Source organism: Physeter macrocephalus, chromosome 21 (genome assembly GCF_002837175.3).
Source record: "Physeter macrocephalus isolate SW-GA chromosome 21, ASM283717v5, whole genome shotgun sequence".
Taxonomy (NCBI): Eukaryota; Metazoa; Chordata; class Mammalia; order Artiodactyla; family Physeteridae; genus Physeter; species Physeter macrocephalus.
In genome coordinates, this window is record NC_041234.1 from 23,315,437 (window position 1) to 23,336,801 (window position 21,365).

At 48.0% G+C, this 21,365-nt stretch overlaps 1 long non-coding RNA gene across 1 annotated transcript in view; it reads left to right on the plus strand.

Annotated features, from left to right (window-relative positions):
- Positions 1 to 21,365, plus strand: part of LOC102989682 (uncharacterized) — a 110,269-nt gene that overhangs the window by 24,210 nt on the left and 64,694 nt on the right. The window lies entirely within an intron of this gene.

A 21,365-nucleotide genomic window follows, 5' to 3' on the forward strand; every position in this document is an offset into this window, starting at 1 on the left:
CAATAAAGACACGGAGGGGAGGGAAACCAGTACAGGGTGTATGTATTATGGGGCACGTCTCACTGTGGGCAACTGGGCTTAAATCCCCATGGGGACGTCTGGGACACAGTGGAGAGCACCCCTCTCAGAACTGTCCCAACCGAAGGGCAAGGAAACTGGGGTGGCTCTCCACCCACACCTGTTTGTCCTAGGCCGAGGGCTGCCCCTGTGCTCGCAGCCGGCCCCACTCACCAGCCAGGGAAAGCCCTTTGAGGAGAGCAGGCGAATGGCAGGTGCCACTCCGTGGCGGTTGGCACAGACCGCAATGATCAACGCCAATGGGATAAGGGTGGGGCACCACCAGCATCTGCTACACCCCGTGTGGCCCTTCCAGCGGTGTGACCAGGCCGGCTGGTCCTCCTGGCCACAGCTTAACAGGCCCCGTGGTGACAGACTTCAGACCTCAGACCTGAGCTGGGTCAGGGCCAGAGAGTCAGGGCTTCTGAAACGTTTGTGGACTTGAACTGCCTGGACAGCCTCTGCCAGCCGCAGGCTGCAGATCAGGCAATCCCGCTCAGCAGGGAGCTGAGGCCCCTCGCTCATCCTGATGCAGGCTCAGACTGTGGCCTGTCGGCCCAGGGCTTTAGTCCTCAAGAGACATCATCCCCTCCTCTCCCCTTCCATCTGCTCCTGATTCCAGGCCAGGAATCCTCCCTGGATGCTGGCAAGCACTCCTGGCTTCTGCTTGCTCAAGCCCCAGCCCCTTCTCTCCCAAGGACTATTTTGCACTTGGCCTTGTCACTTGGTTGAGGAAAAGTCCTCTGGATCCTGTGCCTGCCGCCTCCCTGCTCTGAATTGAGGGGAGACCGTCCCTTCCTAGGTTATAATCAGCTCCGCCCCCTGCAAGCCTAATGGAGTAAGGACGGACGGAGGAGGGCGAATCAGAAGGTCGGGGCTCGGGCAGCACCCCCTCGGCTTCATCTCAGGTTGCTAACTAACTTTCCTATTCCGTTCTGCTCAGATTCCCACCCATTTCCAGACTCTCTGGACATTGAATTCAATTCAACAGCTGCCAGGAGACTTTCTGTGAGTCCAGGACTGTTCCAGCCTGAGGGGATAAGAAGGAAGTCAAGATGAGCCCCTGACACTCGCAGGTTGGAGGTGGGGGGCACATCCAAGCTCAGCATCGCCGTAAGTGATACGTCTGGTTTCTTTGGCTTTTGACCTGCCTGGGCCAGAGCTCAAAAAACCCTTATGACCTGGGAATATATTGGGCTTCTGAGCACCAGAAGATGGGCCCCAACCCAGATGAATGCTCAGCCTGCAGTGGCCTTGAACTATCCTGAGGTGGAGCCTCATGTCAAGGGGGAATTTCTGTAGGAGGCCTTTGCGACAAGTGCCCTGTTCACCAAGGCGGGGAGGCGAATGTACAGTCTCCAGCAAGGTTGACAGGGAATGCCGGGCTGTTTCACAATCTGCAGGCACTGATGTGTTGCCCCCTCTGGTCAGTGTGTGGTCTCTGTTCGGCAGTTTTGATGATGCAGTTGCTGCTATATATCCCCCATGCTTTTGCAGATGCTCTAGCAAGATCTGCCTTGCCTCTCCCCAAGGTAAAGTAAGTGGGCTGCATTCTACCTCTACCATGTGGGCTTCTGCCACTGACCCCCAAGAGAACAGCTTTGCCCACAAGTAAACAGTTCATAAAGGAGCCCCCAACTTTTGTTGGTTGTGAAATAAAAACTGCTCCGACTTCCTTGCCACAGAGGTCTGGCCAATATTGCATTAAGGGCAGATAATCGTGGACTGTGAAGGCTCTCAGGGACTTGGGAATCTCTTCATGCACCCTCCTTCCTCTCCTACCAAAGATCAGACCCGCAGGATCAAGATCTGTGGAGATAGGAAACGCAGAATCTTTAGGAAGCACTGTAGAAGGGGGAAAACATTTATATTTCTTTTGTACAACTTTCCTTCCCCAACCGAGCCCCGCCCCCCACCATGCCTTTCCTGGTGCCCATGCTGAATAGTTTTCATAGAACTTTCACAAATATCATCTCATTCCCCTGCCCAAGCATATTGTGAGATCTGTGGAGTGAACATTATGATTCCCTTTATACAGATGAGGTTACCCAGTGAGCCTCAGAGAGCCCAAAAGACTTTGCCCCAGAGTAGACACCTGTTTTAGTTAAGATTAGGTACAGAGACTCAAAACAGCTGTGGCTTAAACAAAATGAAAGTTTACTCTTCTTTCCCATTAGAGTCTGGGGGTAGGCAGCTCTGTTTTGCAAAATCATAGGGACTAAAGAGCCATCCTGTGCTCTGCCAAACCTAGCATGTGGTCCTCACCTACATGATCCAAGATGGCAGCTCCAGCTCCAGCCATCACATTTGCATTCCAGGCGGCAGAATGGAAGAATGGGTGAAGAATAAAAAGGGGGAAAGAGAAGCATGCCCCTTCCCTTTAAGTACATGTCCCCAAAGTGGCACTCACCACTTCTACTTTCACTCTATAACTTAGTAACATGGCCGTACCTAACTGCAAAGAAGGCTGGGAAATGTAGTCTTTGTTCCAGATGATCATGTGCCCAGGTGAAAATTGCGGCTTCTATGTCTATGAAAAGAGGGAGAACATGTATTGGGGGATAACTAGTTGTTTCTGCTACAGTGACTTTGCCATCAAGGGGAGAAATCAGCTTTTAAATCTGATTTTTCTGACTCAAAATTCTGCCTTCTTTCCTCTGCATGCCGTGTGGTATCTCTTACGTGTAGCCTGATTCACAGAATCATAGAATTTCCTCACTGAGGAACACTTTGTGGGGTCCTTTTATTTTCCCTTGAGTGGATGCCTGAATTAGCTCAAAAATTGCCTGGACAAATGGCCACTGCCTCTCTGGAACATCTCCTAGCCCAGCCCCTTTGGAAGTGGCTCTGATTGTTACCAAAGATCTTTCTGTGATTGAACGCAAACCAGTTTCCCTGGTCCGTCTGCCCATTGGTCCTCATCCTGTCCTTTTGTACCTCTCAGAGCAGAAAGCATCTACTCCTTCCTTCCCTCTTCTGCAGAATAGCTCTTCAGAGGTTTGCAAACAGACCGTCCTGATCCTCTTGAGTCTTCTCTTCTCCATGTTAAATATTCCATGTTCCACTAACCAGCCCTCGGGTGGCCTGGTGTCCACCATTCTAGACATCCTCCTGTTGATGGATGCTCCTTCCCCTGAACATCCTTCTCTAACATGATGACTTCCACACTAGGACACACTCCACAAGGGCAGAGTTATCTCCCTGAAGACCAGAGCTACAGGGTTTTCAGCCCTCAACCACTCAACCACTTCAGCAAAAGGGACTTGTGTGGGGTAAATGCAGGGACTGTTAGAGGTCTCATTTAGTGTTCACACTCTAAATTCTCTGTGAAATGCATGGTGGGGATGGGGCCAGGATAGAGGACCCCACTACTCTGACATCTGGGATACTCGTTCGGGGCTTCTTTAGTCTCTGAGATTCTAAGTGTTATGGACTGTGTGTCTGTTTCCCCCAAAATTCATCTGTTGAAACCCTAATCCCCAATGTGATGACATTTGGAAATGGGGCCTTTGGGAGGTAGTCATGAAGATGGAGCCTTCATGGTAGGATTACTGCCCTTAGAAGAGAGACAAGAGAGCCCCCTCCCTCGCTCCCACCCTCCCACCCTCCCACCCTCCCTCTCTCCCTCTCTCCCTCTCTCCCTCTCTCCCTCTCTCCCTCTCTCCCTCTCTCCCTCTCTCCCTCTCTCCCTCTCTCCCTCTCTCCCTCTCTCCTTGCCATGTCAGGAAACCAGGAAGAGGGTTCTCACCAGAACCCACCATGGTGGTACCCTGATCTCAGACTTCCAGCTTCTAGAACTGTGAGAAATGTCTGCTTCAGCCACCCAGTCTATCGTATTTTATTTAGCAGCTCGAGCTAACTAAGAGATTAACAGCTGATTTCACATCAAAACCATAAAAACCAGAAGGCAGTGAGATGGCATATTCAAAGTGCTGAAAGAAAAAAAACCATCAACCAAGAATTCTGTATCTGGCAAAACTGTCCTTGCAGGAGGAGCACAGGCCCAGGGATGACATCTGGATGCTTGTATCAGTTAGGATTGAATTTGCAGCAGGTAACAGAAAACCTGGCTATCAGTGGCACACATGATAAAGGTTTTGTCTTTTTAAAAAAAGTTAATTTATTTATTTTTATTTATTTATTTTGGGCTGCGTTGGGTCTTTGTTGCTGCGTGAGGGCTTTCTCTGGTTGTGGCAAGCAGGGGCTACTCTTCGCTGTGGTGCACAGGCTTCTCACTGCGGTGGATTCTCTTGTTGTGGAACACGGGCTCTAGGTGCGCGGGCTTCAGTAGTTGTGGCACATGGGCTCAGTAATTGTGCCTCGCGAGATGCAGAGCACAGGCTCAGTAGTTGTGGCGCACGGGCTTAGTTGCTCTGCGGCATGTGGGATCTTCCCGGACCAGGGCTTGAACCCGTGTCCCCTGCATTGGCAGGCAGATTCTTAACCACTGTGCTGCCAAAGAAGTCCCAAGATTTTGTCTCTCTCTTTTTTTTTTTTTTTTTTTTTTTCGGACGCGCAGGCTCAGCGGCCATGGCTCACGGGCCCAGCTGCTCCGCGGCATGTGGCATCTTCCCGGACCGGGGCATGAACCCATGTCCCCTGCATCGGCAGGCGGATTCTCAACCACTGCGCCACCAGGGAAGCCCAAGATTTTGTCTCTTGCAACAAAAAAATCCAGGTCGGCATGATGGCTCCACCATGTCGTCAAGGACCCGATCTCCTATTTTCTCGACTTGCCATCCTTAACATGGGACCTTTATCCTCATGGCTGCAAGATGGCTGCGGCACTTCCAGGGATTGCAGCTGTATTTCAGGCAGGAAGAAAGGGGAATGCAAAAGCCAAAGATGTTTTTAAAGGGGAAATATGCTCTTTTCCCTGGAAGCTCCAACTTGTGAGTTTTGTTGATACCTCATAGGCCAGAACTGGGCCACCTGTCCTCTGCCCAGCTGCAAGGGCAGCTGGGAAGAGAAGCATTCTGGTTTTCCAGCTTCTGTGGTCGAAGATGATGGAAATTATTTTGTGAATGGTTTGGGGTGGCCATTCCAGTGTGTGCCATAATGTTCTGCAAACTAGAGGAACCGGGCTCAATAGCTTCTTAACTCCTTTCCAGCTGGGATTGTGTGGGAATGGGACTGGTAAGAGGCTGCATGAACTAATGGCAAAAACACTTTAAGGGCTTTGTCATTGTAGAGTCTGGAGTTTGAATCCTGGCTCTGCCATAACAAGCTGTGTGACCTTGGATAAGTCACTTAACATCGCCGAGTCCCACTTGTTTTGTGTGTAAAGTGGGGATAATAATATTCACTTGTCAAGAGTGCTGTGAGAGAGTCATGTGTCAAGTTCCTAGCACAGAGATGGGCCTACAGTAGGTACTCATCAAAGTAGTAGTTGAGTCCAGCTGAGTCTGACTGGTGAGTTCCTTGGGGAGCCAGGTTCCTGCTTAAGCTTCACTCAGGACCAGGAACTGCCTGCTCTCTCCCTCCCCCCACCCCAATCACAGTCACTGATGGTGACCAGGAATGATCCAGATCATGCTGGAGCGCCCAAGGGAGCAAACTAATTGGTCCGGGCAGAGATCATTTGGATCACCCAGGGAGGCAGCTCAGCATGGATAGAGGCCGCCTCAGTGGATATTAAACATTCACCAGACAGTAGAGTGCAAATGCAGGCAAGGTTTTAATCAGAGCAGGGCTGGTGGGTGCTGAGACCATGCAGATGAAGTACAGCTCTGAGCCTGAGGGGCCGCCACTAAGGTGGCATGCGGGGGGGTGGTGGTGGTGGGGGACCCTGAGCCAAGAAGCACTTCCTGGTGCCAGGCCAGGGTGTCCTCTCTGGGGAGGGAGCCCTTTGTGTAGCGCTTTACGTTTCTTAAAATAGAGCCGAAAGGGCTCTGGCTGCCAGCAGAGGAACTGAGGGCTTCCCCCGCTCCCACTAAAGGTTGTAGTCCTGCCACGATTCTGGCTCCCTTTGCCAGGACTACTTACTTGGCTGATCTGGAGGAGGCCTGGGGCCTTTGATGACACTCGCGATGACTCAGAGCTGAACGAGGCTTGGAAGTACTCATTGAGCTGCTTGGGCAGGGCAAGCTGGGGCTCTCGTCTGCCTTCTGAGGACCTATGGCTTGGGCCTTGTCATGGGCTGCATCGTGTCCCTCCCCCAATCCATACACTGGAGCCCTAACCACCGTTACGTCAGAAGATGACTGTATTTGGCAATAGGGCCATTAAAGAGGTAATTTAGTTAAATGAGGTCACAGGGATGGGCCCTAACCCAGTCTGACTGGTGTTGTCCCTATAAGAAGAGGAGGTTAGGACACATATAGAGGGAAGCCCATTTGACAACACAGTGATAAAGTGGCCACGTACAAACCACCAGGAGAGGCCTTGGAAGAAACCAACCCTGCCGACACCTTGATCTTGGACTTCCAGCCTCCAGAACCGTGAGAAAATACATTTCTGTTGTTTAAAGCACTTAATATGTGTGGCAGTCCAAGCTCACCGATACAGGCCCCTACAACCCTGTTCTGTGCTTTCATCCTGAAAAGAAGAAGGAAGCCAATTTGAGTGATTGACATTCATCATCCATCTTCTCACATCTGCAAACTGCCACATGCACCATCTCTATTATTATCAGGAAATATTAATAATAATAGCCAACAGGAGCTGATTGTGGCTTATAGTGGGGTCTGGAGAGTAAATATTTTGGAGGACTCTCTTTAAGAAAAAGAACACAAAATTGCAAATACACAACCTAGTATGAAAGTAAATGTTTAAATGTGAAAAGAAATAACAGGTTACGAAATTTAAAGGCTCGCAAAGACCTCAAACTTCATGAAATCCAGAAAAACTATATAATATTTTTAGTAATTAACAGTCTGAAATACTTTTATGATTCCTTTTTCTACTTTTTGGGGCTGCACATCGTTGATCGTCTCTTCATATGGTAACCATTTTTTAATATCTTTTTTTTTTTTTTTTTTTTGTGGTATGCGGGCCTCCCTCTGCTGCGGCCTCTCCCGTTGCGGGGCACAGGCTCCGGGCTCTGCTGCGGCCTCTCCCGTTGCGGAGCACAGGCTCCGGACGCGCAGGCTCAGCGGCCATGGCTCACGGGCCCAGCCGCTCCGCGGCACGTGGGATCCTCCCGGACCGAGGCGCGAACCCGGTTCCCCTGCATCGGCAGGCGGACGCGCAACCACTGCGCCACCAGGGAAGCCCTTAATATCTTTTTAATAGAGACAATAGAAAGATCGTTCAGCCTTTCCTGTAGCCTGCTTGATCTCCTTTTAATAAAATTATTAACAGTGTTGTAAAGTTTCTTTTAGGTTCACAAGTTCTCATTGGTAATTAGTTTCCATTGTGGTGTAATCACAGAGTAGCATTTTGAAGCATCTGCAGATCTCCTTTCAGTTTGTTTTTGACTTCTACCAAGATGCTTCTGTCTTCCTGTCCTATTTGAATTTTGGTATGATCAGTATTCTAAAAAAAAATACATACACAAAATTAATGTGAAATTAAGGTGTCCATATTGAGCTACAGAATTACATAATAAAATTACTCTTATGCTACATACACTGACGTGTTGATGATCACATGAGTTTTGTCACTGGGGCACTTGTTTCTTCAGGCCATTTTGCTGTATCAGTAGCAATTTTGTGTGCCATTTTTTCTGGATCCACCAGGCTTCATCAGGACAAGATGTGTCAGATACGCTAAGATGCAACTTGAAATACTGGGATGCATAAAACTTACTGCTTTCCAAACAGATGTACTTATGTTTGTAGGGCTGCTACAGTTTTGTGCCCTACAAACACATGAATTCTGATAAATCCTATTTTGTGCGGTTCCCATCAGAAAAGAAATAAAACGATATGGTGCGTTATTAATTGCATACACTGCATTATTGAGTATATTCCTGACAGAAGCAAATTTTCATTTTGTCTAGGCATCAATGAGAATGGGATTTGTCACTTACAGTTTTCCATGTCTGAAGACTGGAAGATTTTTCACAGACTAGCTTCTGGCACCCTACATTTCAAGCTTTGTTTCTCTCCACTACCTCCATAATTTTGGAGGCTGGGAGCCGTAGGATACTGTGACAGATCGTATTTTCCAAAATGGACGCAACAAGATCTCCCATCCCACATGCTCTTCGTGTAACGGGATATTGACATTCCTTTCATTGAGGCATGGGGTCTGTTCTCCTTCCCCTTGAACCTGAGTGGATCTGTGATTAGGGCAGAAGTGACACAATGTGACTTCCAAGGTTAGGTCATGGAAAGTGATACAGCTTCTGCCTGGCCTTCTTGGGACAGTTGCCCTTGGAACCTAGCCACCATGTTATGAGGAAGCCCAGGCCACATAGAAAGGCCACAGCCAGCTGAGGTCCCAGCGAACAGCCAGCATACACTACCAGATATGTGAGTGAGACACCTCTAGATGATTCCAGCTCCCAGACTTCGAGCCACCCCAGCTGACACCATGTGAAGCTGTGACAAGCTTCCCCATCCAGTGGCAGACTTGTGAGCAAAACAAATGATTGCTGTTGTTTTAAGCCAACAACTTAAACTCTGGGGTGACTTGCTATGTCGCAGTAGACACCCAGGACACACACAATTATATTGTGAAACAACCCCTGGCATGTACCACCAAGTTACAGTATGGGGCAAATCAGCCCAGAGGGAGTGTTCCCAAAGACCATTTCTCCTCTGCCATGTGTGAGGGCTAGCACCCACTTTACATGGAAGTGGCTGCAAATAGTATATACGTATATCCCTAGATAAAAACTAATTGTATCCTCACTTCAGCTTCCCTTCAGCCAGATCCCAAATATACCCATGGCTACTCTTACACCACCAGACCCAATGGGAGGTGTGATGAAAGGGAAGTCACACTGGAAACAGATGGTGGTCTGTACAGAACATACAAGTGCCCTACTCCACCTGAGCCAAGCTTGGAAGGGGCCAGTGTAAGTGAGGGGCCCTGAAGGTCAAGCTTTTAGGTTCACAGGAAATCTTCTGTAGCCAATATTTCTTGAACGCTTATAAGTGCTACCTGGGCTAAGCTTTTTACATGAATAGTCATATTGGAGCATAAATCAAGACCCTATAGGTGGGTACTGTTCTTCCCATTTTATAGATAAGAAAACAGAAGCCCAATATAATTCAAATATGTCCAGCATGTACTTATTGAGCACTTGGATTTTATAACTAATAACTGTATATTATCTTACATTGTACAAAGGATCTGTACATCTATCCTGGGTGTTATACTTACAACAACCCTCCAGGCACAATTCTTGCATCCACTTTATAGAGAAGCACACTGAGGTGAGGTACTGAACTGGTATTGTGGGGAATATGAAGTATAAGATGCATTCTTTTTTTGTAAAAATGTTTATTTTATTTGGTTGCACCGGGTCTTAGTTGCAGCAGGCGTGCTCCTTAATTGCGGCTCGCAGGCTCCTTAGTTGCGACTCGCCGGCTCCTTAGTTGTGGCATGCGAACTCTTAGTTGTGGCATGCATGTGGGATCTAGTTCCCTGACCAGGGATTGAACCCAGGCCCCCTACACTGGGAATGCGGAGTCTTAACCACTGCACCACCAGGGAAGTCCCTAAGATGCGTTCTTTACCCTCAAAAGTCTGGGCTCCTCAAAAGGGATAAGAAATGCTTTTAAGGTGGAAAAAGTAACCAAAGATGCTGGGGATGATAACATTATGTGAGGAAGGAGTTCTGAAACACTGGGTAGTGGGAAACGGGCCTAAGAAGTGGTATCCCACTCATGTGAAAGTTGAGGATCGCCTTAATGCTTCACCTACCAAGGATGAATTTCTCCTTCTGGTGGACTGATGTGCTCTCTTTGGGTAAAGTCATGGATAATTAACAAACATTTACTAAGGGCCCTTTGGGCATAAGACCCTGAACTAGATTCTAGTCTTACGTTTAAAGAGCTTCGAGTCCTGCTGAGAAGAAAAGCCAAGTAATAATAATAAATTAGCTACCATTCCAATTCTTTGAGAATCAGTCACCCTGCTAGGCATTTCCCCCCCTCCATACAATCTTGTGGAGATGAGAATTACTATTCTCCTTTTTAAGAAGAGAGAGAACTGAGAGACTGTAATTTGCCCAAATCCACAGATATTAAGTAGCAGGATGGGGATTTGAGGCAAAGACTTCTTGTCTCCCTGCCCACTCGCTTTCCACTCTGGTTAATGCTACAGTTCTAATCTAGAAAGGGTCCAAAGAGGTGGCCTAGCAAGCCAGAGTAGAAAGGGCAGGAAGGCCCTTCATCTGGTTCTACAGAGAAGATAGTGCCTTCAACACAGAGGGTGGGGTCCGTTTACCCTGGTAGAGAGACGTAGGGAGGACATTGGAGGAAAGGAGGCAGCATGAACAAAGGCAGAAATCGATAGGACGTTGGTAGTAGTGCACAAAAAGGGGCTTGAGCAGAGCATGTGTAGAGATGATGGGAGATAATTTATTCTTATGTATTTGATAGGGTTTTTTATTGCTACTGTAAAATGATTTTCTTTTTAAATTTTCCACTTTTTGTTGCTAATGTACATAGAAATGCATCGATTTTTGCATATTCACCTTATATCTCATGACTTTGCTAAGTTCATTTATCAGTTCTAGTAGTTAGTTTGTAGATGTCCTTGAATTTTCTACAGACATAATTATATCAGCTGAGGACAAAGACAGTTTTACTTCTTTCCAATTTGTATGCTTTGTCGTGCTTTATTGCACTGGTTAGGACCTCTAGTACAGTGCTGAGTAGAAGTGATGAGAGTGGACATCTTTGTCTTATTCCCAATCTTAGAGGGGAAAGCAATTGGTATTTCATGGATAAGTATGAAGTTAGCTGTAGGTTTTTTGTAAATGCCCTTTATCAGATTGGGAAAGTTTTCTTCTATTTCTAGTTTGCTGAGAGGCTCTACCATGAACTAGTCAAGCCTTCTTAAAATGTATAGCCTGGTCTCAGTTGTGCTATGAGGGATTAAGGAGGGTCATGACCTTTCATTCATTCATGGAGTATTTATTGACTTGGGTCAATGGTCTTAGTTGGGAGGTAAGGGAGACAGACAGCAGCAGTCACTCTCAGAATATGGCCATGTCCAGCTGAGTGGTAATCTCTCAAGGTCATCGGCAAGCAGGGAGAGCTGCATGGTGACTAGAAAGGGCAGAGCAGAGGGACCAGAGAGACTGGTTCCAGGGCACAAATAAGGCAGCACCATGGGAAAGTCTAGAAATAACTGGAGCGTATGGGAAATAGGAGTGCTAATTTCCAGCATTATCCCCATTTACAGATGAGGAAACCGATGTACAATGGGACTAAATAATTTGCCCCAGGTCACATAATAGTAAATGGTAGAGCTGGCATTTGAACCCAGGCGGTCTGGCTCCAGAGCCTATACTTTTAACCACTGTACCATCCTATCCAAACCATGATCTGATTGCTCCATCCTTTACCTCTATTCCCCTTTGAATAGAACTGATGAGCAACTCTGTCCTGATGGTGACAAATGTCACTGTCTTCACTCTGCTGGGTGCAACTCCATTTGTCCTGAGGACCCCAGGCTAGAAGGAAAGCCAGGATTGGCCTGGACCCAGCAGGGCCCCTCTGCCTATAGCAGTGCAGAGATTCTGCAAGTGTGGGTGGCACCTCAGTTTCTGGATTGGGTGTTTATTTTCAAGGTCAAAGTCAAGCTTGCTGAGGGGGCCACGTCTCTGTGGAGGATTAGGGGCAAGGCTGCGTGGAGCCGGTCTGTGGGGAAGGGTGGTTGACCTAGGTTTGCATTTTATTTTTAAAACTTTTCCTTCAACATAGCCCTGTCAAGGGATGATTCAGCTTCGAGGTGAATGTGTTTGAAAACTTTCAGATCTAAAAGGCTCCTTTTCTTCTGTCCCAGCATCTCCTCCTCTGCCCGACCTCTTCGTGTCCCCTGATTGGTGTCTCTTATTTAATAATGGGCAGTGGACTCCCTGTAACCCTCCTGATAAATGGCTATGCCTATTCCCATCTGTCCCAGGAATCTGAGATCGGAGACCTTGGAAATAGGGCTTGTCCGTCCCTTACCTTATATACAGATCTGCCCCCCTGAAAGGCAGTGTTTCTTGGACGTAAAATGTCTATTATGCCTTATTGTACCTCTTGTGAAGAGACTTGCTTATAAAACTTTGCTGTGATCTACTATTCCCCCATCGCTTTCTTTTTTTTTTTTTTTTTTTTTTTTTGGTGGTATGCGGGCCTTCCTCTCTTGTGGCCTCTCCCGTTGCGGAGCACAGGCTCCGGACGCGCAGGCTCAGCGGCCACGGCTCACGGGCCCAGCCGCTCCGCGGCACATGGGATCCTCCCAGACCGGGGCGCGAACCCGGTTCCCCTGCATCGGCAGGCGGACGCGCAACCACCGCGCCACCAGGGAAGCCCTACTATTCCCCCATCGCTTTCTTGTAGATTATTTCTGCTAGACAATTCAGCCAATGGGCTGGAATTAATGCAAACTGGTTTTCTCCCTAAAGCGTCAGCGCAGCCTGCCCGATGGGACTGAGCTGTTGTGGACAGGCTTTCTCTGCCACTTCACCCAGGGCATGTGCGATTCCAGGGGCCCCGTGGTTTCCTGAAAGAGGAGGTTAAGAGCCGGCCGCTCTGGCTGAAGAGCCGACTAACCACAGCACCATGGCCAGGGCTGAGCGGGGAACATTTGGAGCTGGTATAATTGCTTATGTAGTTTTAATTGCTCATTTATCATGCTAACAGGCCCAGAGTACTGATCGTTTGCAACGTGCTCAGTAATTAAAAGAGCAGGGGTGAGGTAGGGTGATGAGGAGCGGTGGGGTGAAATGAGGTAAAGAAAGGCCAAAATGCACAGCACAGGAGGCTAGTGGGGAGGCAGTGGCTTGTCCCCTTTCTGACACGGAGCGAAGGCTGTGTTCCACACCAGCATTTCACAGTTGTTGGTTTGAACCCAAGAGCAACTGTGCTCCCAGCTCCCTGTGAGGAAACCCAGTCCCTGGACAGCACTCTTTGGTTTGCAAAGCACTTCCACCCACGTGAGCAGCATGATTTGGGCCCCCAGTTTTCAGGTGAAGAAAAAGAGGCTCCATAACATGCTTTGCCCAAGACCACGTGGCGGCCGGCGACTGGTGGAGTTAAAGCCCAGACCCGCATCTTGTCATGCCAAATCTCTGGCCCTTTCTTCCTTCGGGACAGCAAAATATGGGGTTTTCTCTTGGCTGCATTGACATTGCTGCAGTTGTTAGATTCTGGAATGAATGTCCAATGGTCTAGGGAATTTATAATAAAATACAGATTCCTAGGTCCACCTTCAATAAGCGCGGCAGGGTTTCCAGGGTCTGTGTTTAAGAAATTCCCCAGCCCAAACCCCACTCCCGCCCCCGGCAGCTCTGACGATTGTCCAGGGCTAGGATCCTATTCTCAAGGGCACGCCATCGGCCCCAGCCCTCCTTCAAAGAAAAGCATCATGGCAGGTGTCTTGGTTTGGGTTCCCCCAGAAACAGATTCCGAGTCAAGGATTCGAGTGCAGAACAGTTTATTTGGAAGGTGAAGGAAATGCTGGAAGGGTTGGGGGAAATGAGACAGAGGAGGGAAGGCAGGAAATGGAGGGTACGTCATCAAACAAGTTACCTCTGTGGGCCACACGGCCTTAATCCGACTGGGGACATCTAGAGACAACGCAGAACGTGTCTTGCAGTCATCACACCCGACTGTCCTAGGAGTGAGAGTGTAAGTTCTCTGTCACTGTCGCTTTCAGCCAACCCTGCAGGACAGAGCACACTCCAGCCCCAAGAGAAGGTCCTCAGGCAAAAGAGATGAAGCTTCTGGCATTTGTGGGTTTGGCTAGTGCGCACTACAGTGGAAGGCCCTCAGGGATACAGGCAGGATGGGGACAGTGTCCCTACAGCAAGCATCTGTCATAGTGCCATAGAGCAGGCTCCTGAGAGCCCCTGCCCCCAACCAACTGTGCTGTTCATTCAATTTGTGAATTGAAATCGTATTAGCGTTTCCCCTAGGAGTTATTGATGCATTTATTTTCTTCCTCGGTTTCTTCTTATCCTCCCACTAATGGGGATGATCCTCCGGCCCTAAAAGCCAAAGGAGATGTAGCCACCATTACTGGCAAGAAGGCAGTGAGAGGGAGCTACAGAGAACCCGAAATCTGTGATGTGGTTCATTCCTTCGAACAGCAATTCAAGAACATCATCCTTGTACCTAGCGGAAGACACAGAGAGATGATGTCGACATGTACAACCCCCTCCAGAAAGTGAACCTAGGGCTGTGCCCTCAACCTGGCTTGGTAACTATAATTCGACAGTGTTCCTTCCCTCTCAAGAAAGCACACTGGAGTGAGAGCACACAAGTGAGTGAGAGTGGTGTTATTTTAGGGATAACCTGGAATGTATTCTCATTTGTTTAAGCCAATAATTTGAGATTTATGTATTTTTATCATTAATGACAAATTTTGTGCATGGCAATGCACAGCTGACAGGGACCTATTCATTGAGAACCACTATTCTGCACCATCAAAAAGAAATGTGTTTGCTTTCTTTTTGCTTCAAGGGCTGCAAACTCGCTGGAAATGGTTTATTTGCACGCATGGCTAACTTCCCATCAGTTGATCAATAAATCAATCAACAAATATTGATGGAGTGTCTACATTGTGCAAGGCATTGTGGGGATTTATTGTAAATATAAACATGGCCCCTGCCTCAAAGGAGCTCACAGTCTAATTGGGGGCAAGATCTGTAGATGTGAAAAGGGAACCTATGGTGTAAAGCCGCATATAAATGTTGAACGAGTGGTGTACACTCATTGATTGGGCTTGGAAGAAACCAAGGAAGACTTCTTGGAGGAAGAGTGATTTGAGCTGGGCCTTGAAAGATAGGTAGGAATTTCACAAAAAGAGAACAATGGAAGGCATCGCAGGCAAAAGCAGCAGTGCCAAGTTCGGAAACGCCCAAGGCTTGTTCAGAGCCGGTGAGGATCTGCCTGGCCACAGTGGGGCTCATAGATGGGACAGGAACTGTTCAAGCTTGTTGGACGGCCTGGAATACTGTTGTGTCTCTCTCATTGAAAGACACGCCCTGTCTTCAGTGTTGGAACTTGGTCACGGCTATGGACCGAATTGTGTCTCTCCAAAATTCACATGTTGAAGCCTTAACCCCCAATGTGACTGTATTTGGAGATAAGGCCTATAAGGAGGTAATTAAGGATAAATGAGGTCATAAAAATGGATCCTAATCTGATAGGATTGGTGGCCTTATAAGAAGAGGACAAAATCCCTCTCTCTCTCTTTCCTTCTTTCCCTCCCTCTTTCTCCCTCCCTCCCTCCCCCCCTCTCCCTCTGTGCATGCACTGAAAAAAGGCCATGTGTGGACACAGCAAGAAGGCAGCCGTCTGCAGGCCTTCACCAGACACTGACCCTGCTGACACCTTGGTCTTGGACTTCCAGCCTCCAGAACTGTGAGGAATACATTTCTGTTGTTTAAGCCACCCAGCTTAATGAAAGACAGGTGCCCCCTCTCTCTACCTAATGAAAGACAGGTGCCCCCTGGTATGTTTATTCACGCTCCAGACAGGTTCCAGCCAGGGTCTGTGGAGTTGGCAAGGGTCCCGGGGCCTCCCTGACTCCGCCCACTCCACTCTGCCAGGGTGGCCTGGCCTCTGCTGCCCTCTCTGGCACCTACAAGCCTTATGCAACTGCAATTCTCTTCACATCAGGGATGTGCTGGAAGTTCAGGCTGGGTTGACCTGCCCCTCGCCCCACATCCCTCCCCAGGCCATGCTCAAGGAGGGCTGCCAGATCGAGCAAATAAAATGACAAGACAGCTAGTTGCATTTACATTTCAGATAAATAACAGATAATTTTGTCACTCTAAGTATATCCCACATAATATCTGGAAATACTTATACTAAAAAAGTGTTCATTGTTTATCTGAAATTCGAATATAACTGAGCACCCTTAATTGATCTGGCAGCCCTCTGTGGGAGGGCTTATGACCATGCGTGGCCTATCAGGAGACTCCATGCCCTGGGTCACAGTGGTTGGCTTAGGGCTAGGCATGTGACCCAAGGTCGGACCCTTCTTTGCAAACACACACTGGGACCTCTGTTGGCGCCTTGACTGAAACCTCCCAAGCCGTCAGGATGAAGGGAGTCCTACGGCCATGGGAGGCCTCCCCCAGGGATCCGCCTGTCTGACAACCAAGTTCACGGAGAAGAAAATGGAGCTGAGGGAGAAAAAAAAGATGCCTAAAGACAGTGTTTGATTCCGTGTCACCCCCTTGGACTTCAACTAAAACAGGAAGTGGTTTGAGTTGGGAATTCTTCACTCAAAACTGACTCAGAGTTCCGGTGAAATCTCTGGGGCAAAGTCGTTGCGGGTCCACAGGACCCAAACCTGACTCAATTCAGAGGGACAGCCGCTCCTGAGGCATCCACATTTAGTCCCTGAGAGAACAGGGATTCCCTGGCCCAGAGGGCAATGAAAAAGCCCAGCCTGCTCCAGGGTGTGGCCCTGAGGTGCCACCTCTGTGACATGATCGCCGTCTCTGCCACGCTCCAGCCCCCTTGCTGTCAGCTGGCGGACGAACCCTTTGCTTCCCACGTCCCTCACATGGTCTTTTCTGCCTGTCCTCCCCTCACGTCTAGCTCTGATTTCTTTAGACCTTCTTGGCTTTTTAAGTGAGCCTCACCAGCCATGTCTTTCTGTTCCCTCCCTTCCTTGTTTTTCGCTCCACGCCCACTTCTAAGAGTACAGACTCTCTAAACCACTGAGGGACTGCTGATTTATTCTGGACACCTCCTGGACTGGGCTAGAAATAATGGAGCCGGAAGGACATTAGGGCTGATCCAATCCAACCCCTTCACTGTCCCTATGTCATAGATGAAGAGACTGACGTTTAGAGTGGTCGAATCGCCAAAGGTTTCATCATAAGTTACAGGGAGTACATAGAATAAGAGGAAAGCCATATCGTTTAGGGGGAAGGTCCCTGGGTTTGGCTTCAGAAAGCCTGTATGTTCATTTGGGCTCTGTCACAAATCCTTTAACCTCTTCATGTCCATTTCTCCAGCTTAAGAATGAGCTGAAAAACCAGTCCTGTTTACCTCATCGTGAATTCCAAGGCCGACAGAATTACAAAATGCCGAATGAATGTCCTAGACAAAGGCTGCACGGTATTAATGTTATCGGTGTTACTGTTATTTAACAAGGCTAATCCACCAGTGCAGGAAATGAGCACACATCACGAAATTAATTATAGATGTTTTTTTTTAAATGACTGTTTATACTGAAAGGAAGGCCTTGTATTTGCCGCACAATTTCAGGATAAGTCGTGTTTTGGAAAAATATTAATATTCAGAGCTGTGTTGATTAGCTTCACTCCTGTTGCTAAGCAACAGGGTCTTTGTAGCCTCTGCAGTGTTGGGATTTTTCTAGGGGTGGGGGCGGGGAAGGGGGTGGGGGGATTAGAGGGAGGAAACTACATTACAGTAAATTATTCTGCTGGTTCAGCCAATGCCGAAGTTGCTTCAAAAAAAAACAAACAAAAAAAACGACTCCTTTAACAACCTACGTGATGATTATAGTTGTTGGATGAGGAAAACCAGAATGCGACCCAGAGCTCACCACTCACCCATGACTTGAGTTTCAGGTTTGGCAAGACTTGTGTTTACTAGATCAGGGCTGAACCACACACGGCCCAGGGCTTACCACCACTGACGTTCACCATGGTTCAGCAAGGGCAGCCTGCCAGCGCAGAGATTAGGGTGTCTTGAGGCTGTGTGGAGAGACTGCCCTGCATCCGATGATCCAATCTCATTCAGTAGCTGCTGGGACCTTTCAGTCAAATTCTGACACTTGGATGGGGACCATCCGGGTGCAAGCCAAAGAGTGCATTTCCTGGACCAAAGCAGAGACTCCTGAATAGTTGAAATGCACTGAAAACCCAGGACAGGCTACATGGAAGTACCTTACAGGGCACCTACTGTGTGCTCGTGCTTTATAGGGTTAGCTCATCAAATTCCGGCACCAATGCTAGGAAAGATGGAGTATCGTCCCCATTTGGGGGACTGAGGTGCAGAGAGATTAAGCAGCTTGCCCCAGGTCACAGCAGCTAGCACGGAGCAGAGCAAGGATTTAAACTCCAATCTTTAGTGTCTGGGTGCCACGTACCCACTTGACTAGGCTGCCTGCTCCTTACCCAGCTACTTGGGGCTGGGAAGGGCCTGGAGAGAAAATCTTGGGCCTCTGCATGAAGTTGGCTGGTGGCTTCTGTTAGGTCGAGGCTTGTCCAGTGAGTTTCCGATTTCATCACAGATCCTTTTATACGCGGTACTGTTCCAGTCACAATTGCTGCGTTAATCACTCCCAACTTAGTGCCATAAAACAGCACCCATTTTATTATGTTCATGGATCTTTGATTCAGAAATTCTGGCCAGGGCTAGCTGGGCGATTCCTCTGCTTCTCGTGGCATCTACTGAGACCACCCTGTGGTGGGTGGGCTGGGTCTGGAGAGTTCTAGATGGCTTCATTCACGTGTCTGGTGCTGTAGTGAGGACAGGCTGTCACCTGGAGCATCTCCCCAGCACGGCATTCTCAGGGTGATCAGACATCTTACGTGGCAATTGGTTCCCCACAGCTACTGTCCCAAGAGATCCAGGTGGAAGCTGCACGGCCCTTTCTGACCTAGCTCAGAAGTCACACGGTGTCACACATGCCATACTCTATTGGTTGAAGCAGTCACAAGCCCACTCAGACCCCAAATCTTGATTAGAGAGGTATCAAAGAATTTGGGGACCCTGTTTTAAAATGGCCCCAGGTACCAAGTTCCTCATTCCAGTGAGATATGGAGTCAAAAAAGCTTTGGATGCTCCAAAAATTGTGGAAATGTGCGAGCAATAGAAACTTCCATATTCAACACTGCAGTCTTGCTCGTACTGATGAATTTAGGGGGTGGACAGTTTAATAAAAGGTAGGCTAATAAGAGCTTTTGTTTGTTTGTTTTGAATTTTATGATCAGACTAGTCATCAGCTGAAGAGCCTATCTGGCTGACCAGCAAAGTCTCATTTGTAATTAGTGAGCCATTTGCATACAATGTGTTTATGACTTTTAAAAACCTTCATTCCACTGTGATCACAGTTGAAACATCGGTTTGGTTAGGGAAGCCTTTTCTTGTAGAAATCAAATGAGATCATGATGTAGTTGAAAGATACTTTGGATATTTTATTGAGCTCCATAATCCTATGCTATCCTATTTCTCATTCCTTGATGCTCTGTATGAGGTACTATGCAGGAGTCATTTTCTAAACTGAAATCTTGAGATGCACAAGACCATGTATGGCAGACTATTCTCCAGTATACTGCCTCTCCTAACAGTGATCAAACCTTGATTTTAAGCTAGGCACATGGCCACCTAGAAGAAAAACTACATTTCCCAGCCTCCTTTGCAGGTAGGTGTGGCCATGTGATTAAAATCAGGCCACTGGAATATGAGTAGAAGTATCATGTGGCAGCTTCCAGGAAACTTCCTGAAGAGATAGTTGATATTTAACCATTTCTCCTTTTATTCTTCATCTCTTGCTGCCTGGAATGTAGGTATAATGACTGGAGCTCTAGCTACCATAATGGACCATGAGGACAAGGGCTTCACCTTAGGAATGGTGTAATGGTAAGCTGGAAGGCACCTGTGTTCCTGAGGTCTTCTTAGAAGAGCAGCCATTCCCATGCTGAACTGCCTACCTCTGGACTTTTGCAAATGAGAAAGAAACCTCTATTACATTTAAGCCACTGCAAGTTTGAGTCTCCTTTGCTTTTAGCCAAACCTAATCCTAATTGATACAGTATCTATCCCTAGCGAGCTCACAATCTAGTGAGGAGACATAATTATGATCAAAGCAGAATGAAATAAGTGGCTTAATCACAGGGACTTTTGGCCTAAATACAGGATTATGGGGTCACTTCCAATTATGAGAAATGCACTTTTGATGTTGAAATACTGGAATTTCTAGGACATTTACATGGTTTAAGGAGACAGTGTGACAACATGTTTGAATTTAGGGCTAGCCAAGAAACTAGAGAACAATGGTAGCTATATAGCAAATGCCAGCGCTACAAGGGAAATGCTGTGTGAGCCCTAAGAAAGGAGCCAGGGTTTCTGATGAGGAAATCCTACTCAGATCCATGGAAGAAGAAGTAGAAATTTGAACTTGGCCTAGAATTTGGGGTTGGCATTCTAAGCAGAAAGATGAGCAAGAGTGAAGGCCAGGCGATGTGAAAAAGTATGGAGAGTTTGTAGAAGGGGCCACGAGGCTGGGTGGGAGACCAAGCTGGAGAGACCTCTTTGGTGGGAGGACCAGGATTTTGCCCAGCTCCCTCTGCCAGGCCTCGGGCAGCTGTGCGGGCCTCTGGGACTTTTGGTGTACCATACGTGTCAGGGGTTTTAGTAGCCATTCTCCTGTGAAGGTTCCTTTGGCCTCTTGTAGATTTTATCCTTTTGAGTTAATTTTTGTGTATGGTGTGAGATAGGGGTCCAACTTTATTCTTTTGCAGGTGGATATCCAATTGCCTTTGCCCCTTTTCCCCACTGCCTGGATCAAACATTGAGGCCCCTGATTCATGGGACAAGGGAGCACCACAGATTTCAAGCGAACAAATAGCAAACATGAGCAGAGGCCAGGCCACACTCTCAGCGCTGTTGTTCACTTATTGTGACCTGGGCAGATTAATTTTAAATGTTGATGATCTCACCCAGCTTATTCTGATAAAGGCCCTGCTGAGTGTTGAGCCATGGGAAGGAGTTCCTGGAAGCCCAAGTCTCCCTTTAAGTGCCTCTCCCCAGAAATCTTTTCTTTGGAGTTGGTGAGGTTTAGCAGGCATGTGGATTAGCAGTGAAGATTAGCACCATCCTGCTGAGAAGATGGCCAGTTGCCCAGAGCCTCCGTTCAGAAAGCCTGTGGTAATAATCTGATGTGGGATGAGGGCAGGGGACATCATAATGAGATTCTTAAAACCCAGTTTTCAAGGACTGAGGTTGGTTGTTTTTGTTCTTTTTTTCAATTTTTAAAGAATACAAATAAATTAAATGTTCTCGTGTATTAAGATGTTAGGGGGGCTTCCCTGGTGGCGCAGTGGTTGAGAGTCCGCCTGCCGATGCAGGGGACATGGGTTCGTGCCCCGGTCTGGGAAGATCCCACATGCCGCGGAGCGGCTGGGCCCGTGAGCCACGGCTGCTGAGCCTGCGCGTCCGGAGCCTGTGCTCTGCAATGGGAGAGGCCGTGACAGTGAGAGGCCC